Here is a 26462-nt window from a genome sequence, read left to right as displayed (position 1 = left end):
AGACACCTTAAATACAAGTTTTGTTGTTATTCATACACTGTTTTTTAATTCAGTCTTTCCTCCTTCAGCCATTTTGTAACTAGTTTAAATTTTATCTTTTCTCCTTAATACCTAACTGCTCTAGATTTCTTGTAGAGTCACCTCAAGCTGGTGATGTTCTTTGCTTACTTTTGAATATTTCATGACCCCCCCCCCCCATGAATTACCACTGTGGAGGAAAATTATGTCCTAAAATGAAACCACGAAGCACATTACTTGCCATGTTGGGACTTTGTCAGTAAATGTGAGTTCCCCTTCCTTTCCAAGGTGCTTTGATTGTCCAGTTCCTTCCTAATTCCCCACATTCTGAAAATAATTGCTGAATAATTCTCTTTAAACATAGCTCTCTTCATACTTGAATCTCAGTTTGTTGGTTTTGTAACCACTATGTCATCAATAACTGTTTTCTGTTTCTTCATTCTTTACTTGGTTTCTTTGTACATTTCTAGATGATAAATAGTGACAGACACCAGTTATAAGAATAGATACTCAGAATAGAATTCATTAATAAAGTGGGAATATTCTTTGCCTGTTTTTGTCTTTTTAGGGCTGCACTGGATGCATATGGAGGTTCTCAGGCTAGGGGTCCAATTGGGGCTATAGATGCCAGCCTGTGCCAGGGCCACAGCAATGCAGGATCTGAGCTCAATCTGTCACCTACAACATAGCTCAGAGCAACACAGAATCCTTAACCAACTGAGCGAGGCCAGGGATCAACCTACCTCTTCACCGATGCTAGTTGGGTTCATTAACCACTGAGCAACGATGGGAATGCCTTCTTTGCCTTTTGATCTTTGATCTCTATCACTATTTAACTTTCCATGGTATTTGTCTTCTTTGGACTCTCCTCATGTCCTGAGGGTCAGGAGTTGACAATACTTAAGCAATATTGCTATTTTTTTATTTTTGAAAGAAAAGCCCATGGGAAATGAAAATAATACTTGCTTGACATTTTTAAGTTTCATCTTAGTGTTTTTTTTTTTCAAATCTGAGTAAAATATTTTTTTCCATTTTTGAATTATGTGTGAATTATGTGTAGAAAGTACATTTATTTAAAAAAGTGTACTGAGTCTTTAAAAAATTCTGTATTTAAGCAGAAGGCAATTACAGTTACATATTTCAAAATTGCTTTAGGAAAAAAATTTGGAGTTATAAAGAGAAATGATGCATTATCTCATAAAAGATTAAGTAATAATATCTGGGTTAGCCAGAAAGTAAATTTTAGTTTAACATATCTCAGTATCCTAGTTAATACTGAAACAGTTGAAAGAACTCATAAGGCTCAACTTAAATCAGAACAAATTATCTAGTGAATCAGAAAAGGGATCTTGTTTTGCTAATGAGAAATGTATGTACACTAAAGTTTTCTTTCTTCCAAAAGTTTTTCCTTTTCAGTGTAAAGGATTCTTTTTTTTTTTTTTTTTTTTCAGTGATTTCTTTGTGATCTAAGCTAAATTGCTCTTACAGCAATTTAAAACTTGTTCCTCTACTATTTATTTCTGTGGAACTGGAGATGTCATTTGGCTCCAGTGGATGCTCTCTTTCCAATTGATGGGTATATCTAAAGGAATTTGAGACGAATACCACACAAAGTACCTTTCTGTAGGACTTCTACTTTTTCTGGTTACAACTGGAAATTAATTTCTCTTCCTTCCTGTAGTCCTTCCCTCTTATTTTAGAGTCTTTTTTCTTTAATACAGGTGATCACATATATCACAGGGAAGAGTTCAAATTACTAAAGAATAATCTTTGTTGGGAATATGGACTTTGTAAAATCATTACTGCATATTGATCATGATTTTCATTTATTTTGAAGTGTGCCTTTAATTTTTTTTTTTTCCTGAATATATCTTATGGACATACCAGTAAAATTCTAGATCTGTGGTAATATTTTGTCTTGACATTATCAAACATTTTATAAAAATACAAGAAAATTTTCAAAAATCAAAAGCAAAACCATTGAAGTTTTCATTAATAAATTATTGCTGCCTCTGGTTTGGACATCTGCTGAAATCTAATGAAAGAAGGCTTCATTCACATTTGGCCGTTTCTTTCCGCCCAGCATCCTTTCCTATTCATTTGGTAATGTAATCTATTTCACGGGAAAAACTCCCTAAGATTCAGGGTGATGTCACTGACTCCCAGCAACCACAGATGAAATACATACCTTATGTCTAGTCAACCAGAGCATTGCATTCTGCCCTCGTTACCAGCTACAGTGATCCAAGTCATTTAACCCCTCTTCCTCTCTTTCTTCACCTGTAAAATAATAATCATAGTACCCACCTCAGAGGATTATTATGATTTTGACCAAGTTTATATTGACAAAATGCCTACAAGGGCTCCTTGCTCATAGTATGTACTGTACAATATTTGTTAAACGAATAAAAATGATTGAGGAGTTCCCATTATGGCTCAGCGGTTAACGAACCCAACTAGGATCCATGGGGATGCAGGTTCGATCCCTGGCCTTGCTCAGTGGGTTAAGGATCTCACATTGCTGTGAGCTGTGGTGTAGGTCACAGATGGGTCTCAGATCCTGTGTTGCTATGGCTGTGGCATAGACTGGCAGCTGTAGCTCCAATTTGACCCCTAACCTGGGAACCTCCATATGCTGCGGGTGCAGCCCTAAAAAAAACAAAAACAAAAACAAAACATCAACAACAAAATGAATGATTGAATAAATAAGTAGGTTCATTGAATAAATAAGTAGGTTCTTCACATTGCAGAAGGAGAGTTGATATTAAATTATCTTTGATTTTGTGATTCCTTTAAAAAGAGCAGATAATATGCACAGAATGCTGTAATATTTTTGTCAGTAGCCAAATTATTCTTCATCATGATAAAATTTAGGCTCAGTACAATCTATAATTTTTTTTCAATTGCCAAATACTAGGTGTCATTTTGATGTTACTCTAGTGGGTCATTTGGGTATAAGATGTTGGGTGTCAGCTAAAAAATGTTTCTTTCTCATGAACATTATTTTTTTTTTCAATCCTTTGAATTAAAGCAAGTTTCTTACAGCTCTAAATTCTGGTACAGATAAGCTTAAAAATTAAAAGTTGGATCACCAACACATACCATGCCCCAGTTCAGATAGTCTCTGCCTCTGTTATTGGTCCACTGTGGTCCATTTGATCCCTTCTGCCCTGAAGAATTTGCTCAAGCATACTGAAAAGAAGCATATTGTGACAAACACCTGAAATGGCAAAGGCCTTCTCTTTCAGTGCATATCCTTTCTGATGTTACAGCTGTATGTTCTTCATTTTGTACTTACCCTTTGACTTTAACTTTTTTTTTTTTTTCGTCTTTTTAGGGCCACACCTGTGGCATATGGAGGTTCCCTGGCTATGGGTCCATTTAGAGCCGTTGCTGCCAGCCTGTGCCAGAGCCACAGCAACCCTAGATCCTAGTTGTGTCTGCAACCCACACCACAGCTCATGGCAATGCCAGATCCCTAAGCCACTGAATGAGGCCAGGGATGGAACCCGCAACCTCATGGTTCCTAGTCAGATTCGTTTCTGCTGTGCCACAATGGGACTCCAACATTTTTAATAAAAAGGAAAATATGATTGTAAATATATATATTGAAATTGAGAGAACTCAGTTTACATTTTGAGTCTTTTTCCCCCCCGTGGCGTCTCTTAAAATAGTTAAAATTTATTTAATAGGGCTTGTGAAGTCACATTCTATACACTTAAAATTAATCATTTTATGTCCACAAGTAGAAAGCAATGTAGTTTTAGAGATATTAATCATTGCATTTCATATCATGAATAATGCATTTTTGCTGTACTTTTTCTGATAATATATGTATGCACCATATTCATCCTTTGCATGCATATTGCAGCTCTTATGATGTATTCTGTACAGACAATTAGTTCCATTCATTTTTCTAGAGCCTATGATCAAATCATGCTATAGTGAAGTGAAAAAGGGATGGTCATGCTCAGAGCTATTGGGATCTTTCTTAAAAGACAGTCCTGGTCATGGTCGTAACTTTTGCTGGGTTGGAGGCTACAACTAAAAATAGAGATTGGGAATTTGCATTGAGGCTCAGTGGTAATGAACCTGACTAGTACCCATGAGGATGCAGGTTCAATCCCTGGCCTCATTCAGTGGGTTAAGGATCTGGCATTGCTGTGAACTGCAGTGCAGACCACAGATGTAGCTTAAATTCCATGTTGCTCTGGCTCTGGTGTGTGCTGGTGGCTACAGCTCCAATTCGACCTGTAGCTTGGGAGCTTCCATATGCTTCAGGCATGGCCTTAAAAAAGACAAAAAAAAAAAAAAAAAAAAAAAGAGATTGATGATACCATATATTTAAAGATTTAAAAGCTAACAAAATTAATAAGAAAATACATGCTGTCCTCCTACCATGATGAATATGATTTCCTAGTAAATTCCAAGATCAGTTAGAACTTGAAATTCTTGGAGTACTTGGAACTTCCCAGACATGTGGCCTATGGCTTCTTACTCATTCTATCAAGTTCCATCCTGCATGACAAGGTGCCTAGTGTCTTGTGCACACGTGTGCATGCTCCAGTCTCCGTAAACAAGCTTCATCTACAGTTGCCTCCTTGAACACACAATCCTTTTTGCCACTTTCCAGCTTGGCAGTGGTGGCTTAGCTTAACCCCTGGAGGATGTAGCTAGTAAAAGGCTTACGGAAATCCTGGAAGCATGCTAAAGTTGTGTTGGTAGCTAACTCCAGGGTCCCTAGGCTTCAGAGCCCTGGGCCAGCAGTGCCCTTAGCCATGTGGAAGGACAGATGTGGAGGAGGGAAAGAGAAGACTGCAAGTGCACTGGCTCAGGCCAGAGTCCCTCTTGTCTAGGTAGCACTTCTGAGAGTCCAACCTAGAAATTTATTCATTTACTTGAAGGTTCCATTGGTTTGAAGATTGAGCATCTGTAATCCAAACAGAGGCTCTGTTCATGTCCTCACTGCAGATACTTTAAAAGTCAAAGTGACTTACCAAGGAAAATAGGAGTGGTGCTAATGTATGTAATAAACCGTGATGCTTAAGGGAAATTTTATCATGACAATAAATACATTTCTGTGTTTTTTCACAGTGTGTGTTTTACTTCAACTTGCAGTAGCAAAATTCAGCATGATTTTCTGTTATCTATAAGTCATTTGGCATTTGTAGTCCTCACAAAATGGAAATTTTTATGCTTGAGCGTATATATTTTTTGACTTTTTTTTTTTTTGTAGAAATTTAGACAATCTGAGAAGGTACCCTTAGATAAGTAATACAAAAGTCAATTCCATAGGTGAGAATAAACAACCAAAAAATTTAATAATGCTACATTAAATTAGGTATTTATTTCCTTTGTTATCAAACTTAAACATATAATAAAGTAGCTAAAAATAATAAGCCAATTTTTTAAACTGTCAGTAATTTTGAAATAGAAAGAATAATAATACCTCTTCTGGGATTACACCATGCAAAGAAGCCACATCCTTACTTTTTTTTTTTTAACTTTGCTGGAATATTTTGTCACCACTGTTGCCTAATTAGTCTTAGAGGAATATTTGCCCAGATCAACTGTAGATTATTGTATTCCATTTTTAATTGAAAATTTTATTCTAAGTACATAGTCAAGGACACAGTCTTCCTTCACTCTTGGTATTTTATCAAATCACATTTAATATGCTCATTTGAAAGCTTATCTTTTGTTAAATAGCAAGAATGCTTTCTACTTTACACATGGCAGACAAAATCAACTTTCTATCAGGTCTGCTAGAGGCTCTCTGTACTGCTGTGTTTGCTTAAAAGGCAAAAAGGCAGGTTCCTCAAAGACAAGTTCTAGTTTGACTTCTGCAAATAGGTAGGCAAATGTTATAAAAGGAGCCCATTGAAACATTGTTTTGGTGAGATAGTCTCATTTTTCCTCTATCAATTTTGCTGAATATTAGTGCTTACTGATTACATCATTGTAGCATCTGCTACAGGCATGTACAAATTCTTCTAAAAAGTGCACTATTTGCTGCTGCAGTCTTGGTTTAAAAAAAAAAACTACCTGTATAATTTGTAAAGGTATCTCAGAAATCAAGTTAAAATAGGAACTTGGCCTCATCTTCTGCAGTCAGAGGCTTAAATGGGAGAGTTTCTTACTAATACACACTAATTGGTACCTCAGGCCACCCATGTGCTGGAAGAGAGAAATGTTATATTTGGAAGGTAAATCCCTACTGACTAGAAGCCCTCAAAGAATATACTCAGCTGCCATTAAAGGCATTGACAGTGCAGTGACATTTATGTGCGCACACTTCCATCACTGAAAAGAAAATAAATTACATGAAGTAATTTCAATTACTTTATCAAACACATTTGCAGGATTTCATGACATTTAAATAATTACACAGGCTTTAGTAAAGAACATGTTTCTGAAATGAGATTCAGTCCTAAGGGAGCTGCACATTTTTTTCTCTGAAGAGCTTGTGTACTGAGAATGAAGATGAGTGTTCAGTCTTTTTGAATCTTGTTAGGTGCCATTACTTTTCAGAAATAGGCCTAAAATTGTGAATTATAGCTTTCTTCATAGAGCCTCTACCATAAATAGAATATTAGCAGATCAAGCGGCAGTTCTTCTGATTGTAGGCTCTTATTAGAGAATTTTTCTTCTTTCATGAAAATGATTTAAAAAATAACTATAGAAACTCTGTACCAGGTTTTTGATTTATGAGAGCAGGATTGGATAAATTTTCTGGACAATTACGATAGTTGGATAAGTCTAAGAGTCAGCCTCGAGGAGTTTGGGGCCTTCTCGAACAACTCTTTTTCTGTTGAATCTAAATTGAAATGGACACTGAAGGTATTTTGAAGTGGATAAAATCAGTTGGAGGAGTTGCTTGGAAAGGAATGGTAAGAGCAGTGATGCCATGTCATAAGCAGCTTTGACCTTTTTGGACGTCAACCGAGAGATCCTGCATATTATTTCTCTCCACTCCACATGCTAACAATGAGGCACAATCCAGAGCACAGCGCTGGACCCACTCCATCACTAGTACTCAAAAGACTGCTCAATTGACTGCTTTCACTCTTTTCCATTGATTATTTCCATATAAAATTGTTTTTGTAACAACCTCCACAAGAAATCCTGGTAGACATTAACAGAGCCCTTAACTTCAAACAAAGGGTTTTAGAATATCAGCAAGAAAAAAAATTGAAGAAATGATATTATGCAGAGGAATAGTGGTTAAATAAGTATCCAGTTAGAATATCTAAGTGATGGTGAGCAAAGGGGTTTTACAGGCATCTATAGGAGAAGACTTGGATGGATATTCATGATAGATGACATTATACACTTTGGATTCATGAGAGGTTAAATCCCAATTTGATTTCCTCATGAGGTTTTTTATTTTTTTATTTATTTTTTATTTATTTATTTTTAAATTTTCCCACTGTACAGCAGGGGGGTCAGGTTATCCTTACATGTAGACATTACAATTACAGTTTTCCCCCCACCCTTTCTTCTGTTGCAACATGAGTATCTAGACATAGTTCTCAATGCTATTCAGCAGGATCTCCTTGTAAATCATTCTAAGTTGTGTCTGATAAGCCCAAACTCCTGATCCCTCCCACTCCCTCCCCCTCCCATCAGGCAACCACAAGTCTCTTCTCCAAGTCCATGATTTCTTTTCTGAGGAGATGTTCATTTGTGCTGGATATTAGATTCCAGTTATAAGTGATATCATATGGTATTTGTCTTTGTCTTTCTGGCTCATTTCACTCAGGATGAGATTCTCTAGTTCCATCCATGTTGCTGCAAATGGCATTATGTCATCCTTTTTTATGGCTGAGTAGTATTCCATTGTGTATATATACCACCTCTTCCGAATCCAATCATCTGTCGATGGACATTTGGGTTGTTTCCATGTCCTGGCTATTGTGAATAGTGCTGCAATGAACATGTGGGTGCATGTGTCTCTTTTAAGTAGAGTTTGTCTGGATAGATGCCCAAGAGTGGGATTGAGGGGTCATATGGAAGTTCTATGTATAGATTTCTAAGGTATCTCCAAACTGTTCTCCATAGTGGCTGTACCAGTTTACATTCCCACCAGCAGTGCAGGAGGGTTCCCTTTTCTCCACAGCCTCTCCAGCACTTGTTATTTGTGGATTTATAATGATGGCCATTCTGACTGGTGTGAGGTGGTATCTCATGGTAGTTTTGATTTGCATTTCTCTTATAATCAGGATGTTGAGCATTTTTTCATGTGTTTGCTGGCCATCTGTATATCTTCTTTGGAGAAATGTCTATTCAGGTCTTTTGCCCATTTTTCCATTGATTGATTGGCTTTTTTGCTGTTGGGTTGTATAAGTTGCTTATATATTCTAGAGATGAAGCCCTTGTTGGTTGCATCATTTGAAACTATTTTCTCCCATTCTGTAAGTTGTCTTTTTGTTTTCTTTTGGTTTCCTTTGCTGTGCAAAAGCTTTCAGTTTGATAGGTCCCATGGGTTTATTTTTGCTCTTATTTCTATTGCTTTGGGAGACTGACCTGAGAAAATATTCATGATGTTGATGTCAGAGAGTGTTTTGCCTATGTTTTCTTCTAGGAGTTTGATGGTGTCCTGTCGTATATTTAAGTCTTTCAGCCATTTGGAGTTGATTTTTGTGCATGGTGTGAGGGTGTGTTCTAGTTTCATTGCTTTGCATGCAGCTGTCCAGGTTTCCCAGCAATGCTTGCTGAATAGACTTTCTTTTTCCCATTTTATGTTCTTGCCTCCCTTGTCAAAGATTAATTGACCATAGGTGTCAGGGTTTATTTCCGGATTCTCTATTCTGTTCCATTGGTCTGTCTGTCTGTTTTGATACCAGTACCACACTGTTTTGATGACTGTGGCTTTGTAGTATTTCTTGAAGTCTGGGAGAGTTATGCCTCCTGCTTGGTTTTTGTTTCTCAGGATTGCTTTGGCGATTCTGGGTCTTTTGTGGTTCCATATAAATGTTTGGATTGTTTGTTCTAGTTCTGTGAAAAATGTCATGGGTAATTTGATAGGGATGCATTGAACCTGTAGATTGCTTTGGGTAGTATGGCCATTTTCACAATATTGATTTTTCCAATCCAGGAACATGGAATATCTTTCCATTTCTTTACATCTTCTTTGATTTCTTTGATTAAAGTTTTATAGTTCTTGGCATATAGGTCCTTTACCTCTTTGGTCAGGTGTATTCCGAGGTATTTGATTTTGTGAGGTGCAATTTTAAAAGGTATCGTATTTTTGTATTCCTTTTCTAATGTTTCATTGCTGGTATACAGAAATGCAACTGACTTCTGAATGTTAATCTTATATCCTGCCACTTTGCTGAATTTATTAATCAGTTCAAGGAGTTTTGGGGTTGAGTCCTTAGGGTTTTCTATGTATAGTACCATGTCATTGCATACAGTGACAGTTTGATCTCTTCTCTTCCTATATGGATGCCTTTTATTTCTTTTGTTTGTCTAATTGCTGTGGCTAGGACTTCCAAAACTATGTTGAAGAGCAGTGGTGAGAGTGGGCATCCCTGTCTTGTTCCAGATTGGAGTGAGAAGGCTTTCAGTTTTTCCCCATTGAGGATTATATTTGCTGTGGGTTTATCATAAATGGCTTTGATTATATTCAGGAATGTTCCTTCTATACCCACTTTGGCGAGGGTCTTGATCATGAATGGATGTTGAACTTTGTCAAATGCTTTTTCTGCGTCTATTGAGATGATCATATGATTTTTGACCTTTTTTTTGTTAATGTGTTGTATGATGCTGATTGATTTGCGTATGTTGAACCATCCTTGTGAACCTGGGATGAACCCAACCTGGTCATGGTGTATAATTTTTTTGATATGTTGTTGGATTCGGTTGGCTAAGATTTTGTTGAGAATTTTTGCATCTATATTCATCAAAGATATTGGCCGATAGTTTTCTTTTTTGGTGGTATCTCTGCCTGGTTTTGGAATGAGGGTGATGTTGGCCTCATAGAATGTCTTTGGGAGTATTCCTTCTTCTTCAACCTTTTGAAAGAGTTTAAGGAGGATGGGCACCAATTCCTCTTATATGTTTGATAGAATTCACCTGTGAAGCCATCTGGTCCTGGACTTTTATTTGTAGGGAGTGATTTTATGACCTCTTCAATTTCATTTCTAGTGATTGGTCTGTTCAGTTGGTCTGTTTCTACTTGATTCAGTTTTGGCAGGCTGTAAGATTCTAGAAAATTGTCCATTTCTTCCAGATTGTCAAACTTGTTGCCATACAGTTGTTCATAGTATTCTCTTACGGTTTTTTGTATTTCTGCTGTATCTGTTGTGATTTCTCCTTTTTCATTTATAATTTTGGTTATTTGGGTTCTTTCTCTCCTCTTTTTAGTGAGTCTGGCCAGGGGTTTGTCAATTTTGTTCACCTTTTCAAAGAACCAGCTCTTGGTTTTATTAATTTTCTCTATTGTTTTTTGAGTCTCTATTTTATTGATTTCTTCTTTGATCTTTATAATCAACCATGGGAAAAGCAAAGAGAAAAAACCTACTACATGGAGACTAAACAACATGCTACTAAAAAACCAATAGGTCAATGAGGAAATCAAGAAGGAAATTAAAAACTACCTTGAAACAAATGATAATGAAGACACAACCTCTCAAAGTCTATGGGATGCTGCGAAAGCAGTGCTCAGAGGGAAATTTATAGCAATACAGGCCTTTCTCAAAAAAGAAGAAAGATCCCAAATTGACAACTTAACCCTCCACCTAAACGAATTAGAAAAAGAAGAACAAAAAAGTCCTAAAGTCAGCAGAAGGAAGGTTTTTTATTTTTAATTGAAGTATAGTTTATTTACAATGTCTTTAATTTCTACTCTATAGCAAAGTGATGGCGGTTGTATATGTTCTTTTTTTGATAGTCGTTTCCATTATGGTTTATCATAGTATGTTGAATATATTTCTGTATTATACAGTACCACCTTGTTTTTTATTCCCTCCATGCAGAATAGCTTACATCTGCTAATGCCAACCTCCGACTTCATCCCTCTCTCAACCCCCTCCCCTTGGCAACCGCAAGTTTTGTCATGTCTGTGAGTCTGTTTCTGTTTTATAGGTAGGTTCATTTGTGTCATGTTTTATATTCCACATGTAAGTGATACCATATGGTATTTGCCATTCTCTTTCTGATTGAACTCTCTTAGAATGATAATCTAGTTTCATCCATGCTGCTGCAAATGGCATTATTTCATTTTTTTTTATGGCTGAGTGGTGTACCATTGTATCATGTACCACATCTTCCCTAAATCATTCATGTGTTGATGGACATTTAGGTTGTTTCCATGTCTTGGCTATTGTGAATAGTGTTGCTATGACCATAGGGGTACATGTATCTTCTTGAATTATAGTTTAGTTTGGATATATGCCCAGGAGTGTGATTGTTGGATCAAATGCTAACTCTAGTCTTTCTTTTCCAAGGAAACTCCATACTGTCTTCTGTAGTGGCTGTACTAACTTAGATTTACGCTAATAGTGTAGGCGGATTATCTTTACTTTACATCCTCTCCAGCATTTATTATTGGTAGAGTTTTTAATGATGGCCATTCTAACTGGTGTGAGATGATACTTCATTGTAGTTTTAATTTGTATTTCTCTAATAGTGATGTTGAGTGTTTTTATATGCTTATCTGCCATTTGTATTTCTTCTTTGAAGAAATGTCTATTGAGGTTTTCTGCCCATTTTTCAGTTGGGTTATTTGTTTTTTTTGAGTTGTATGTGTAATTTGTATAATTGAAATTAAGCCGTGTCAATTGCCTCATTTGAAAATATTTTCCCCCATTCTGTAGGTTGTCTTTGCATTTTGTTGATGGGTTTCCTTTGCTGTGCAGAAGTTTGTAAATTTGATTAGGTCCCATTGGTTTATTTGTGTTTTTATTTCTACTGCTTTGGGAGATTGACCTAAGAAAACATTAGTACATTTTATGTCAGAAAAGGTTTTGCTGTTTTCTCTTCTAGGAGTTTTATGGTGCCATATCTTATGTAATAAGCCATAAGCCATTTTGAGTTTATTTTTGTGTATGGTGTGATGGTGTGTTCTAACTTTCTTGAAATACATGCACCTACCCAACTTTCCCAGAACCACTTGAAGACACTTTTTCTCATTTTATATTCTTGCCTCCTTGGTCAATGATTACTTAACTGTTGGTGTGTGGCTTTATTTTTGGGTTCTCTGTTCTGTTCCAATGATCCATGTTTGTCTTTGTGCCAATACCATGCTGTTTTGGTTATTGTAGCTTTGTAAGTATTGCCTGAAGTCTGGGAGAGTTACGCCTCCTGCTTTGTTCTTTTTCTTTAAGATGGTTTGGAAATTCTGGGTTACTTATAGTTCCATATAAATTATGATTATCTTTTTTAGTTCTGTGAAAAATGTCATGGATAATTTGATAGGGATTGCATTAAACTTGTAGATAGCTTTGAGTAGTACAGTCATTTTAACAACATTAATTCTTCAATCCAAGAGCATGGGATATCTACTTATTTAAATCATCTTCAATTTCCTCTATAAATGTTTTATGGTTCTCAGTGTATAAATCTTTTAACATCCTTGGCCAGGTTTATTCCTAAGTATTTGATTTTTGGGGGTGCAACTTGTAATGATTTTTTTAACCTACACTGTCTGATATTTTACTGTTAGTATAAAGAAATGCAACAGGTTTCTTTATATTAATACTGTATTCTGCTACCTTGCTGAATTCATTTTATCAGTTCTAGTAGTTTTTGTGTGGAGTCCTTAGGGTTTTCTATATAGTGTAGAATGGGTAACAAGATTGACAAACCTCTGGCCAGACTCACCAAGAAAAAAAGAGAACCCAAATAAACAAAATGCCATTTTGTTTGTAATGTCATTTGCAGATAGTGACAGTTTTACCTCTTCCCTTCCAGTCTGGATACCTTTTCTTCTTTTTTTTTTTTTTTTTTTTGCCTGATTGCTGTTGCTAAGACTTCCAATACTATGTCAAATAAAAGTGGTGAGAGTGGGCATCCTTTTTTGGTTCTGGATTTTAGCGGGAAGTCTTTCAGCTTTTCACCTTAGAGCATTATATTGGCTGTGGGTTTGTCATGAATAGCTTTTATAATGTTGAGAGATATTCCCTCTATCCCCACTTTGGTAAGAGTTTTTTTTTAATCATGAATGGATGTTGAATTTTGTCAGATGCTTCTTCTGCTTTTACTGAGATGATCACATGGCTTTTGACTTTTCATTTGTTTGTTGTGTATCATATTGATTTGTATATGTTGAACCATTCTTGTGAACTTGGGATGAATCCCACTTGGTCATGGTGTATGATCTTTTTATGTGTTGTTGGATTTAGTTTGCTAATATTTTGTTGAGAATTTTACATCTATATTCATCAAAGTCATTGGCTTATAATTTTTGGTGGTATCTTTGGTTTTGGTATTAGGGTGATGGTGGCTTCCTAGTATGTCTTTGGGAATGTTCCTTCTTCTTCAGTCTTTTGGAAGAGTTTAAGAAGGATAGGTATAAGTCCTTTTTATATGTTTGATAGAATTCACCTGGGAAGCTATTTGGTCTTGGACTTATGTTTGAAGAGAGGTTTTTTTTTTTTTTAATATTATGTAGTTTCATTTCTAGTGATCAGACTGTTCAGACTGTCTATTTCTTCTTGATTCAGTTTTGGTCTAGAAACTTGTTCATTTCTTCTAGATTGTTGAATTTGTTGACATAAAATTGTTCATAGTATTCCCTTAAGTTTTTTTTCTTAATTTCTGTGTTGTTTTTCATTTCTTTCTTATTTCTCCTTTTTCATTTCTTATTTTATTTGGGTTTTCTTTTTTTCTGGGTGAGTTTGGCCAGAGGTTTGTCAGTCTTGTTTACCCTATCAAAGAACCCACTCGGTTTTTTTTTTTTTTTTTTTAAACATCTCTATTTCCTCTCTGTTCTTTATTTACTTCTGCTGACTTTAGGTTTTGTTTGTTCTTCTTTTTAAAATTCTTTTATGTAGTAGGTTAGGTCATTTATTTGAGATTTTTCTTGTCTTTTGGGAAAAGCCTGTATTGCTTTGAACTTCCCTCTAAGAACTACTTTTGCTGAATCTCATAGATTTAGTATGGTTGTGTTTTTATCTTCTTTATATTTTTCACCGGTTTTTATGTGAATTAAGCGATTTGCTTTTTCCCCTAAAAGTAGAATGGGGATAATGGCATTTCTCAGAGTTTGTGTTAGGTTTGTAAACTAATGTAATGTCTTTTATGTGGGCACTTAATAAATAACATCTATTGTTGTATCAAAATGCTAAGTGAACAGAAGAGTTTGTTATAAAAAATACAGATGTGGTGGAACTGAAAGAATAAAGAATTTACAATGAAAAACTCAAATAGCTACTGGGAACTCAAAATAAATGTTGGAATGCTAAGATTTGATAAAGAGTTATTAGCATGAAGAGGTAAGAAAGTGGGGTTGAAATGCAAAAAATGACTTGTGTGCAAATCTCAGTTATGCTTCATTAGGCAAATCACTGGTAGTTTGTATATCAGTTTACTCATCTGTAAAATGGAGATAATGGTAATCACACCTATTGGATAGTGTTGTTCTGAGGATAGAATTAAGTTGATATTTATAAATCTAAGTCCTAGCACGTAGAAAGTGTTGAGTCAACAGTAATTTTTATTATGATTGCTTGGACTCTTAGGCACTTCTGATACTTTTTTGCTTTCTCAGACACAGTAATAGGGAAAAAGTTTTTACAGCTATTAAACTAAAAACCTTCTGGTGAAAAAATTTTGAATGTAAAAAGAACAGACCATAAGTCTTAAATTAACAAATACAACAAGGAAGATAAACTATAAAAATCATATTTAAAAATAAAAACCTATTGTAAAGAAACCCAAACAAATAAAACATTAGAGTGTGAGGAGCCCTTTATAGGATAGGAGAGACTTAACACTACTCTCACCCTGGAGGAAGTGTTTCCACAGATAGGAGAGGAAAAGACCATTTGAACAGCTTATGCATGTTTAATAATGGGAGGGAGGGAAAGAGCATGATTGGAAAATGAAATCTTGCTGGAATTTCTATACTTTCTAACTTGATACATACATTCAATACAATCTTTATGAAAATGTCAACAGGCTATTCTCAAGACATAGACAAGATGTTTTCAAATTATTTATAGAAATGCAAAGAAAACAGGAAGCTAAAATATCCTGAAAAACGAAGTTGGAGGACTTTACCTGGTTTTTAAACTTGTTATAAACACATATTAATCAAAATAGTGTGTTATTGGCCTAAGAATTGAAAAATAAAGGAACAGAACAGAGTCCAGAAACTGACTCATACATATTCTAGCAGGTGATTTTTTTTTCTTTTTTAATAAAAATGCCAATGCTATTTTTTGGGGAAAGTCTTTTCAATAAATATTGTAGGAAAAACTTGGTATTTGTATGGAAGAAAATGTACTCTGCTTTCATGCTATGTACAGAAATTAATATTAGACAGATCATTGATCTAAACATAAAACCAGATTCAGAATTCTCTAGAATAAAACAGAAAAATATCTTCATGATCTCAGGTTAGCAAAAATTTCCTGTGTAGAACACAAAAAGCATAAACCTTAAAACATAAATTAATTTTTGGACTTAGACAAAATTAAGAATTTGCTCATGAAAGACTCCATTAAAAATAAACATAGCATGAACTGGAAAAATTTCCAGAGTATCTTTTAAAGGATTGGTATACAGACTATATAAGGAATTCCTACCAGAAATAACCAAATGGAAATATGTGCTATTTCTTGAACAGATACTTCACAAAAGAAGTACATTTAAAAAAGTGTTGTGGCATTAATTACTAGGCCATGCAAACTAAAACAGAAATGAGATACTATGAAAAATGCCTTGAAATGGCTAAAGACAAGACTGAAAACAACAAATTTTGGTGAAAATTACAGAGTGAAAGTCTCTCATACAGGAGTCATGGGAGTGTAAATAGTAAACCTGCTTAGGAAAACTGTTTGGCAGTTTCTTTAAAAAGTTGACTGTTCATCTCCCCTGTGGCCCAGGAGTACTATTCAGAGCTATTTACCATGACTTGTAGAAGGATGACCATAGTAGCAATATTTTATCATAGCCTTGGACTAGTATCAACTCAAATGTCTAACAGAAATATTGATAGACAAGTTGTAGTACATCCATACAGTTGAATACAACTTTGTAATAAAAGGAAAAACTAGTGATGGTCAGAACAATGTGGATACATAGCAACATTGTATTAAGCAAAAGAACATATACACAGAACAGTATATACTGTAGGATTTCATATATATGATAGCCAAATACAGACAGATGTAATCTATAATGATAGAAATTTCATCAGATGTGGGAGTAGGGAGAAAATTGACAGGAACGGAGTGCTAGGGAATATTTTTTCTGTATAGGTTTTGAATGGTGATTGCATGATGGTATATAATTGTTGGCATCATCAAACTGAACGTTTAAAGTTGACGCATTTTAGCGAATGTTAATTATGTCTCAACAAAGTAAAAACCTGCTGAGAAAAGTACCAGAACATTGATTAAAAAGAAATCACAGAACGGTTAGTAGTGATTTTTTTCTCCAAATGGTGAAAAGATTATTTCAGCAATAACAGGTAAAAATTACAAAAATAATCGCTTGCTTTACTTGTTTGTTCACAGAATAAACTCATCCCCTAGTACAAAATTCTCTTGTCCTGAAATATCACTACCTAAATGCAGAGATCCTGAGCCATGTCTCTAACCCAGTGTATGCTCCTCTTCAATCCAGCCAATTCATGTGTCAGAATTATTAACATTTCTGTTCTCTTTGCTGTAAATAAAACAGGTGTTGAAACAACTCAATATTATATGTGTCTCAGAATGCATTGCAAGGAATTGTTTTCTGATGAAAATGTTCATGTTTTTTTTTTTTTTTATTTGGCACCATGCTTTGCTAAATGTGTGATGGTGATGATGGTGGTGTGTTGTGGTGTGGTGTGGTGGTGAGGGGGTGGTTAGGAGGTAGAAAGCGAGAGTGATTTGGACTTGAGCAGGGTTGGATTAAGGATCTTTGAGTCCCTGAATAAGGAAGAGCCTAAGAGAAGGAATTTCTATAGACAACAGTAAATTCTGAGTCTGTAAATGTTCCATAATGGATTGATAAAAAATTTCATGTGCTCCTCTGAGAAATGCAGTTTCCTGCTGCAATCTTAAAGAACTATCAGATCTACTATTTTCAAAACTTGTGCATTCCTAGTTGTCAACCTGTTTTTAAGAACATATAATTGTTCAAATGCTTTGGAATAATTTTTTATTACTATCTTATAATTATGTGGAGTGCTGAAGTCAGGAGTGACAGCTATTGAGGCTCCTTGAGAAGTTTTTTATGGTGCTGTCACTCCAATTCAACTTGAGCCTGATGAAAGGATATTCTCCCTTTGCTACTTTGGCTGAAAAACATCTAAATATATAATTTGTGGTGCTGCACTCATTTAAATCAGATCACCTTGGAATTCAAGTGACATATAGCTTTTACCAAGTTTCTCACTAGAACTTTGGAGAACAAGGTGTAATGAGTACTGATGCACTGTTGGCTTGAGCTCCTAAAGTGATGTAAGCTGCATCAAATAGGTACTGTGGAGTTGCATCCATTCTGAGGGGGGATTTTTGTCTGGGATCATTGCACCAGGTCAGAAGTCATAACATGCCACTTTTTTCCTATTACTTTTTTGTTCATCACATCTAAAAATGACCTACCTCTTCCAATTTTTGAGTACTGGATGCTCAGTGGTGGGTGGGTTAGGAAGGATATTGGCATAAGAAACCTATTCCCCAATTTATCTAATTCCCCATATACTATCTGTAGTATAAAAAATGTGTACTATATATATATATATATAATATACACATATAAATATATTTCAATATACTTTTTATACCTTTTATATATGTGTGTGTGTATCCATTCAGATACACATAGCTGGTTGATTGACCAGGTAAGAATTGTCCTTTAGCATTCTTGGCCAGTTTTTTTTTGGCTATTTCTTGGGCCGCTCCCATGGCATATGGAGGTTCCCAGGCTAGGGGTCGAATTGGAGCTGTAGCTGCTGGCCTATGCCACAGCCATAGCAACACAGGATCTGAGCCGTGTCTTCAACCTACACCACAGCTCACGGCAACGCCAGATCCTTAACCCACTGAGCAAGGCCAGGGATTGAACCCGCCACCTCATGGTTCCTAGTTGGATTCGTTAACAACTGTGCCACGACGGGAACTCTGAAATCTTTGTACATTCTTAAAGACATGTGACCCTTGTAAGCTTTTCCCAAAATTGGAAAGCAACTTAAATGTCCATAAACTAATTATGCTGCATTCCTTCTGTCAAATATTGTGTTCTTGCAAAAATAATGGGATAGATCTCTGTTAGGGATCTTCAGGACTTTGACAAAATAGTGGGGTAATTCACTGAGTGCTATGTATAGCGTGATCCCATTTATGATTTAAAAAGGCAGGTAACTGCCCTTTTTGTGTGTACAAAACATCCTGAAAGGAATTTTAAACTATTTTTTTCCCAAGAAGAGGAATTGGGCAAGCGTTATTGAAGAGGAATAATTCTTTCCTCTTTTCTTGTTGAACTTTAAGATAATGTACATGTACTGCTTGTAAAACTAAACAGGGAAAAGTGAGTCATTTGCAAGATTTCTTTTTCAATAATTGTGATCTATTCAAGAAGTAGGGAGTTCACAAATTAGACTACAGTTAACAATCATAAAAATTACATGATAATGTGGAAGAAATTGATGGAAAATATTGCTATTTAAACTTGTAACTTCAAAAGGTAGATTAAGACATCTTAAAATTTTCCTGAAAATGCAATTTTTTTTTTGTAAATAGTTGAAAAATTTGACATTGGGTTATTTCCTCTTCAGAGTGAATGACATCTGTACACCTATATTTTATAAGTGCGTGATGGTTTATGTAGCCTTCTGTAGTGGGTTCAATGTTGGATCCTCAAAGGATAGATCTAAGTCCTAATCCCCAGAACCGGTGCATATTCTCTTATTTGGAAGTAGCCTTTGTACAGGTAACTAGTCTTTGTATAGGTAACTAAAGGTTCTTGGGATGGTATGATCCCGCATCATCTAGGTGGGCCTTGAATCCAATGACTAGTATCCTTAAAAGAGTCAGGCAGACCAAGATTTTATAGACGGAAGAGAAGAGGAGAAGGTCATGTGAGAATGGAAGCAGAGATTGGGATGAGGCAGCTCCAAGCCAAATAAGACCTGAAGTCACCTGAAGCTGGAAAAAAGCAAAGAATGATTGTCTCCACAGCCTTGACAGGCAGTGGGGGCTTCTGGACACACTGATTTTAGACTTGGCCTCTAGAGCTGTAAAATAATGAATCTGTCATTTTAGCTATCTCTGGTTTATGGTAATGGGTTACAACAGCCACAGGAAACCAATAAACATCTCCTAAATAAAAATGTGACAGGTATAACATGCAGAGAAAATCTGAGAATTTTCAGATTTTTTTTTCAAATTTCCTCTTAAATTTTGAAAACAAAAACAAAAAACCCCCCACCAAGTCATTATAATATTGATCACCAGAGAAATGAACATTATTCCATGTGTTTCTCCAAGGCTACTGAATTCTGGAAGAATCCTTAGGGACCATCTGGCCCACTAGCCATATGCAGAAGAGCCCAGAAGGTCAGGAAGGAGTTATGAGTCTTGGGATTGGGCTGGGTCAGGGCAGAAGTGAGTAGTAAATAAAAGCAAAGTGAAGTGTCTAGCCTACCCAAAGGCACAGCATATCAAACAATTAAAAACCCTAAGGAGGCAAAAGAAATAGAACCTCTTGGCCCCTGTGTGCCCATTAAAACTCAAGGGGAATCAACTGCCAAAATGAAGAAGATGAAAATGACAACTGGAAGACAGTAGGCTGTCCTGCCACAACCTAACTACCAGCTGACCTGTGATAATAATCCCTCCTATTCCAGGGTTATTCTGTCTGCTCTTCTCTTTATCTCTGCTAAGCAAAATGGAAAGAAACTGAGATGTAGTGACTGGTGTGTGTCCGACACCATGCCAAGTTCTTTTAGATACGTAATCTCATTTAGTTCTCACAACGGCCCCATGAGGTTAGTTGCCAAAGGTCCCTCAACTAGTAATGTAAGTTCCGCTGGTTGTGGAAACTCATGCTGTTTCCAAGACAGAATACTGCTTTCAGACCAGGGTATGACCAGCCATGAGACTTTGAGAAAATACAATATGTTCCTTTTCCAAAGATAGGTCAGCTATTTTTAATAATCATTAATATTAATGTGCTCGAATTAGAAAAGTGTAATTTTTTTGCAGTGATACAATTACCTTCACTATTTTTTTTTTTTGTTACATATCATGTAGGTTTTTCTTATTTTGGCTTTATTAGAATTTCCTTTCCCTTAATTTTTTCCCCCTAATTCTGCAACTGCTGAAATTAACAGATTGCTTTTGGGGTGTAACCTGATTTCCTCTGTAAATCAAGCTATTATTTTGCATATCTGCTTTTTCATTAAGCAGCTGAAACTTTAAAAATTCTGTCTTTGGATTTTACACATTCTTAAAGAGCTAAGGTTGGCTCTTCTAAAAGATAGTAATTTGTGTGTGTGTTGATGACACATGGTGAAAATGCACTTTTAAATAGTATATTTTGGGAGGGTTTCTTTTGCCTGTAGTCATTCTGTCAAATGGCATGGGAATTTTCTAGCTATTGTCCTTATTTAGTGAACCAATAGATACTTATTCATGGCCTATTATATGCTCAGCATGTTACTTGTAGGCCATTTTAGATGTTTTAAAAGAAATAAAGAAGAAATATAAAATATGACTCCAGTCTTTAGATGCTTGCAGCATAGCCATGGAAATGAGACTGAAAAAGAATCAAAGATGTGGATGCCTAATTGAGCATTAGGAACTCCCCAAATTAAGCAGCTCAGTGTGAACTGAAGTACTTGGAAATTTCATGGGGATTGTGGAATTTAAGTCAAACCTGTAAAATGGGTAGGATGAATTGGTAGGAGATAAATACGTTGTTTATTTTTGTGGAAAAAAAGAATTAAAAAGGTAAATGTGGAAATTTGGGGAATAGTGAATGAATTAACCTCACAAAAGAGAAATATGGAAAATAAGAAATAGGGGAGGAAGAAACTAGATAGGTTAGCCAAATGGGAAAACAATACATGCTTTAAAAGCCAGTCTAGGAAATTTAGATTGGAAAGCAGTAGATTGTAATTCTTCTTGTGCTGGAAAAAGTGAAAAAAAAAATGAATCTTCTTGTACTGGAAAAAGTAAAAGGAATTATAAAGGAAATTTGGCATCCAAACATGTGAGAATTGGTTTAGAGTAGAAGCAGTGTCATTGTTAGAATATGGTTAAGTTTAGAAGCTAAAATATTGCTGTGCTAATCTGGTTGTGGTATATGGAGGATTTGGACTAGGGTGTTGGTAGTGGAGATGATGGGATAAAAGATTCTTCCAGGAGGCATTGAAGGAAGAAACATTGGGCCTTGTTTAGAGGTTAGAGGATGGAAATACATGAAGGCACCTTGCAAGGACTTAGGATTGAATAGGGAAGGAAATGCATCTTAGTGGCTGGATAATAGATGTTACAGCTGAAGTAGTGAGTGAATATCAGCCCAGTCTTTGTACATTAAGAAAACCAGACAGATGAGCTTACAGAACACTCCACACTTAAGAATGTCATGGAAAATAGAGAAGTGGCATCAAAGGGATAGGAGAAGCCTATAACTGTATGTACCAAAGATGCCAAAGGAGGATAGAAATTGATGAGTGGGGTGTGCTGTAACATCAAACATTGTAAGACTTTAAAGAATATATCTGCAGAAAGGCCAAGGTCATAAATTTAGCGGTAAGAGATCACTGGTAATCTTCAAGGAAATAGTTTCTATGGAGTACTATGCACTGAGGTCGATGGTAAAGGAAACAAGGAGTTAAAATAAGAGAGGAAAGATGTGGATCCAGTATTTGAATAGCCTAGTAGCAAAACCAGAGAGAGGGCATTAGTGAATAAGAGAAGGATAAAAGAAGGATGTTGTGACAGCTAGCATTCAAGATGGTACCCAGTGATCTTTTTTATTGGCTATCCTTGTATATTTCTTTTTCACATGAAATAATGCTAAGTTGTATCACCAGTTGTGTATTTGCAAAAATAATGGCATCTGACTTCTGAGGCTGGGTCATAAAAGATGTTGTGGCTTTGCCTCTTCTCTGATAGATGGCTCATGATGGAGAAAGCCTGTCATCATGTCACGATGGTATGGAAACAGCTCATGGAGAGGGACATGGAAGCTCCTTCCAAAAACTGGCACCAGGTTAGTGAGATTTTTTTTAGAAATACATCCTCCAGGTCCAATCAAGCCTCAGATATCTTCAGACATGGCTGACATCCTGCAACCTCATAAGCGACCCTAAGTCAGAACCACCCAGGTAAGCAAGTCACTGCTGGATTCCTTACTCATAGAAACATGAGATAATAAATGCTGATTACTTTAAGCCACTAAGTTTTGGAGCAGTTTGCTAATGTTATGTTAGATAAAAAAAATATATATTTCTTTAAATATTTTCTTTTATATGTGTTATCTTTTTGGGCTTTTGGCTGGTGGGAACCTGAATGTTGTAAAGTTTTTATGAATATTGAAATGATTCAGGGTGAGAATATGAAGAAGAAAAGTGCAAGACTAAGCTCTTGAGTGGCTAAAAAATTCAGGGTGACTAGGAGCTGGGGAGATGATTTTCAAAAAGTAGGAGTGGCCTATTTTCTGAAAGTAGTGGGAAGTTTAAAATAGAAGTAGACTCCTTTCCATCCTGGGATGAAAACAGGAGTGTCTGAAATAATTCATATAAGGTCACTTAATTTTGCTAGGTCCTCTATGTGTACCTAAACCTATGCATGTAAGTTTTTAACTAAATAGGCTAGTAGATAATCTACTTAAGCATAATCAGAAGTTTTCTGTGATGGTATGCTTTTAAGATAAATGGTGAAAATATTGTTTCTCAAAGGTCAGGAATCTAAGTGATCCACTAAATGCATATATTAATGCTTTATAATGAAACAAGTAGTTTTACTTGTGGTTATCTCATATTTTTTTCTACAGAGGTTGCCTATTATTATTTTTTTAAATCCATCTGCCCTTATCTTGGCATCGGTGAGCTATGTGCATGAATTCTGTGGGTCGTTTTTGGTATCTAAGGGTCAAGTGGACTTTTGAGCTCATGTCTGAGTTGAAAGGGTTGACTTGGCTGTTAGTCCAGTAGAAAGGGAAATACAGATGAGATGAAATAGATTTGGTTTGTGAATTGATTTTTGACTTTGTACAAGTTTCCAGTGTCTGCTGTGTACTCTTCAGTATGTTTCCTCTGCTTGGGAATATTTATTCATCAATATTATGTGATCATAATCTGTTTATAGGGTGTTGTATATACCTAAATAATAAAAAGATTATTCAGAATGGACTCTAAACCAAGTAGTTTATAGCCAAACATGATTGCTATAGGCAGGTGTGGTCTGCATGTCAGAGAAAAGATAGAGGAATAAAAGTGCCTATGCCCTGAATGTCTCCTATAATTACTGCATCTAAATCCCTGTAATAGGCTTCTTCTTGGAGTGCCTTTTGGAATGTGAAGAAATACATACTTGAGCATATGAAATATTGTTAGTAACAACCCAGATGGCCTCAACATTCCCCTCTGCTTGACTAAACTTTAAACATGTTTCTTCCTTACTATAAGACCCCTGATTTCCCTTTTCAAAAAAACATTTACTTTAGAAAAATTGAAATTATACAGTCTTTCTCTGCCCCTTTGAAATGTATGTAAATATTGTCCCAGACTTCTGTCGCTTTCACAACCTAGGAAATGTCTTTCTTAAGGACCAAGGGACCATCTCTTTGAGATGTAAACAACAGAAGGGCATTCCTCTACCAGGTGGAGAGGTAGGAGCCTAACTTTGGGGACCAACTAGCAAACTCAGCCTAATTACTACCACTGGAAATCATGCGCCACACATTTCTTTGGTCAACTTACTTCTCCACTGGCTCGTCCCATCACTTAAAAATCCTCCTGCCTTTTGTTTCAGCAAAATGGAGTTCAGTTTTTTTCTTCTATGGCAATAGCCTGAGTGAAGTCTGTGCCTGCTCGACTTTGGTACAAGCTTCGCTTTGGAACTGGAAATCCTGATGGCAACTGGCCTTGCCTATCAGTCTTAATGAAGATGGCAATTAGATGAAGTCTTCTTAATCCAACTTCTTTGATCTGATGAGAGACACAAATAAATACTCAAATAAGTATTTAGATATAGAATTTCCAGGGATCTGAAAATTGAATACTGAATGCTATTTCAAATTGATAAAAGTAATTTGGAAAAAAAGCCACTTCACAGCAAGGTATACAATAAAGAATGACTGTGTTCACTATTCTCTTCTCTAGTCTGATTCCTCAGATATAGCACTTTTAACTTTTTAACTTGTGTTATTATTATATAGTTAAATAATACATTTTTATCAGTGTTACTTAATTCACCAGCTCTTGATAACCCATTAAGCTGACAATTAATACATTTAAATGTCTTCTCCCTCACATGTTCCACTCTTGATTTTCTTATATATATTCTTATATAAAGAAACTCTTTTATAGTTATTCTAGTGGTTACCTTTTCTCCTTAAAATAACTTTTAGACCTCTTCTTCTTGATCTGACAAAGATGATTGGCTCTCAAACTTTGGAATGCATCAAAATCACCTGGAAGTCTTGTCAAAACTCAGGGTGCTAAGCCTCACTCCTAGGATGTGATGTAGCAGGTGCTGTGACTTTGTTAAATTCACATTTGATAAGCCCAGGGCTGAACTGTTGGGCTATCAGATGGTGAGCCAAGGTTCAACAAAAGACTACAAGTGAGTGGAAATAGAGAAGTTTCTTATTCAAATGTCTTAGAGGAAGTACATCCTCTACCTCAAGGGACCACATGAGGGGCAAGGAGGGGTGTAGGTCGAGAGAACATGCAGGATCCTGGAACATGCCTGGTTTGGGGTTGGTGGGTGGAATGCTTGGCAGTCTCGGGTTAAGGTCAGATGGATAAATTCAAATGCTAAGTAGCAGGGTTTTGGTAACCTTTGCAGGAGGTTTTATCCAAGGGATATACAGGAGGAAAGCCCTGGGATGCCTGGGAGTATGCTTATCACAGGGGTAGTGGAGGGAGTTATATCATTAAGAAATAACTTATATTTACCATGGTTCTGTTTTCTGTTGTTTAGGGCATTTGCTCAGGGAGGAGCTCGTGTCAGCTCAGGGCTGCTTGGCCACACAGAAGGAGTGCTGGGCAGCAGTTTCATGGTGTAGTTCAGCTAAATTTTCAACACCAGGTTCAGGGTGAAGTCTGAGAATTTGTGTTCCTGACACTGCTTTAGAGAGTATTTATTGAGTCACCATTTTACAGAAGATGAAGAAAAGTGTGGCTCTGACTTCTCTTTATTCTTCATTCCTTTTCCTCATCAACTTCTGTCAGCTCTGCCATTACTTCTACATTGTCAGTATGAACAAAATTAGATTAATGTTATTTTAATTATGCTTCCTGCTGTTTGCATATAGTTGCTTAAAAAGTTTGAAAACCAATAAACAGTATTTACAATATCATAATAAACTTAAAGTGCTATCTGATCCATGACAAACTATAAGCCTATGTATATAGGACCCAAATCTTGAATGTTTTGAGAATCTTTTTCACCGTCACCTTCGCCTTCAAATGTTGGTTCTGGCTTTGACCATTGAGTATCTTTTCCTCCTCCACTTCCTGAGAATAGTTCAGGTCACACTTGAGGTCTGGGGCCTTCATGATGTAGAAATTGGAGGCAAGAATACAAGTCATAGTATGTTAAGTCTGGGAAGGAGTTTAGGGGGAAGTTTGGAGAGAAGGAATAGAAATAATTTTGTATGTAAGGGAATTATGTGGAAGTCTTACAAGAATTTGAAGAAGTATTGTTGTGTATGTAATCCTTTACATGGTGCAAGAAATGTCAAGGAAGATTCTGGCTGTGACTTTTGATACAGTACTTCCCCTGTATCAAAGCTCTGTATTTCTTTCTTTCTCTTTTGTTGATTGAAAAGTAAAATGATTTTTATCTTTTAATTAAGACCTTCTGGACCTTTAATAAGCACAATTTTTATACTGAAATCTAGCTTCTTCCTAAAGACCGTTGAACTCTGCATTCATTTTCTTATACTTTATTCTTAATTAAGGAAGTCTCGTGAATATTTATTAAGAATGCATAAAGTTGGAATATAAGTATAATAGATTGGTTAATATAATAATTCTCTTTTTATCTAGAGCCACTGTGTACCCCTAAAAATTATTGAGGGTCCCTAAGAAGTTGTTTATGTGGATTACA

General features: G+C 35.9%; 1 long non-coding RNA gene across 3 annotated transcripts in view; it reads left to right on the top strand.

Moving 5' to 3' along the window:
• Positions 1–26462, top strand: part of LOC106504949 — a 590151-nt gene that overhangs the window by 325367 nt on the left and 238322 nt on the right. For 2 of the 3 annotated variants that reach the window (XR_002335798.1, XR_002335799.1), the window contains exon 4: positions 22299–22395. This is a non-coding gene — a long non-coding RNA (uncharacterized LOC106504949). Of the gene's footprint in view, positions 1–22298; positions 22396–24158; positions 26429–26462 lie in introns of those variants that run through there. The other variant, XR_002335800.1, reaches the window with a different exon arrangement.

The sequence above is a fragment of the Sus scrofa genome, chromosome 9 (assembly GCF_000003025.6).
Source record: "Sus scrofa isolate TJ Tabasco breed Duroc chromosome 9, Sscrofa11.1, whole genome shotgun sequence".
Classification (NCBI taxonomy): Eukaryota; Metazoa; Chordata; class Mammalia; order Artiodactyla; family Suidae; genus Sus; species Sus scrofa.
This window is presented reverse-complemented; position numbering and strand designations above follow the sequence as displayed.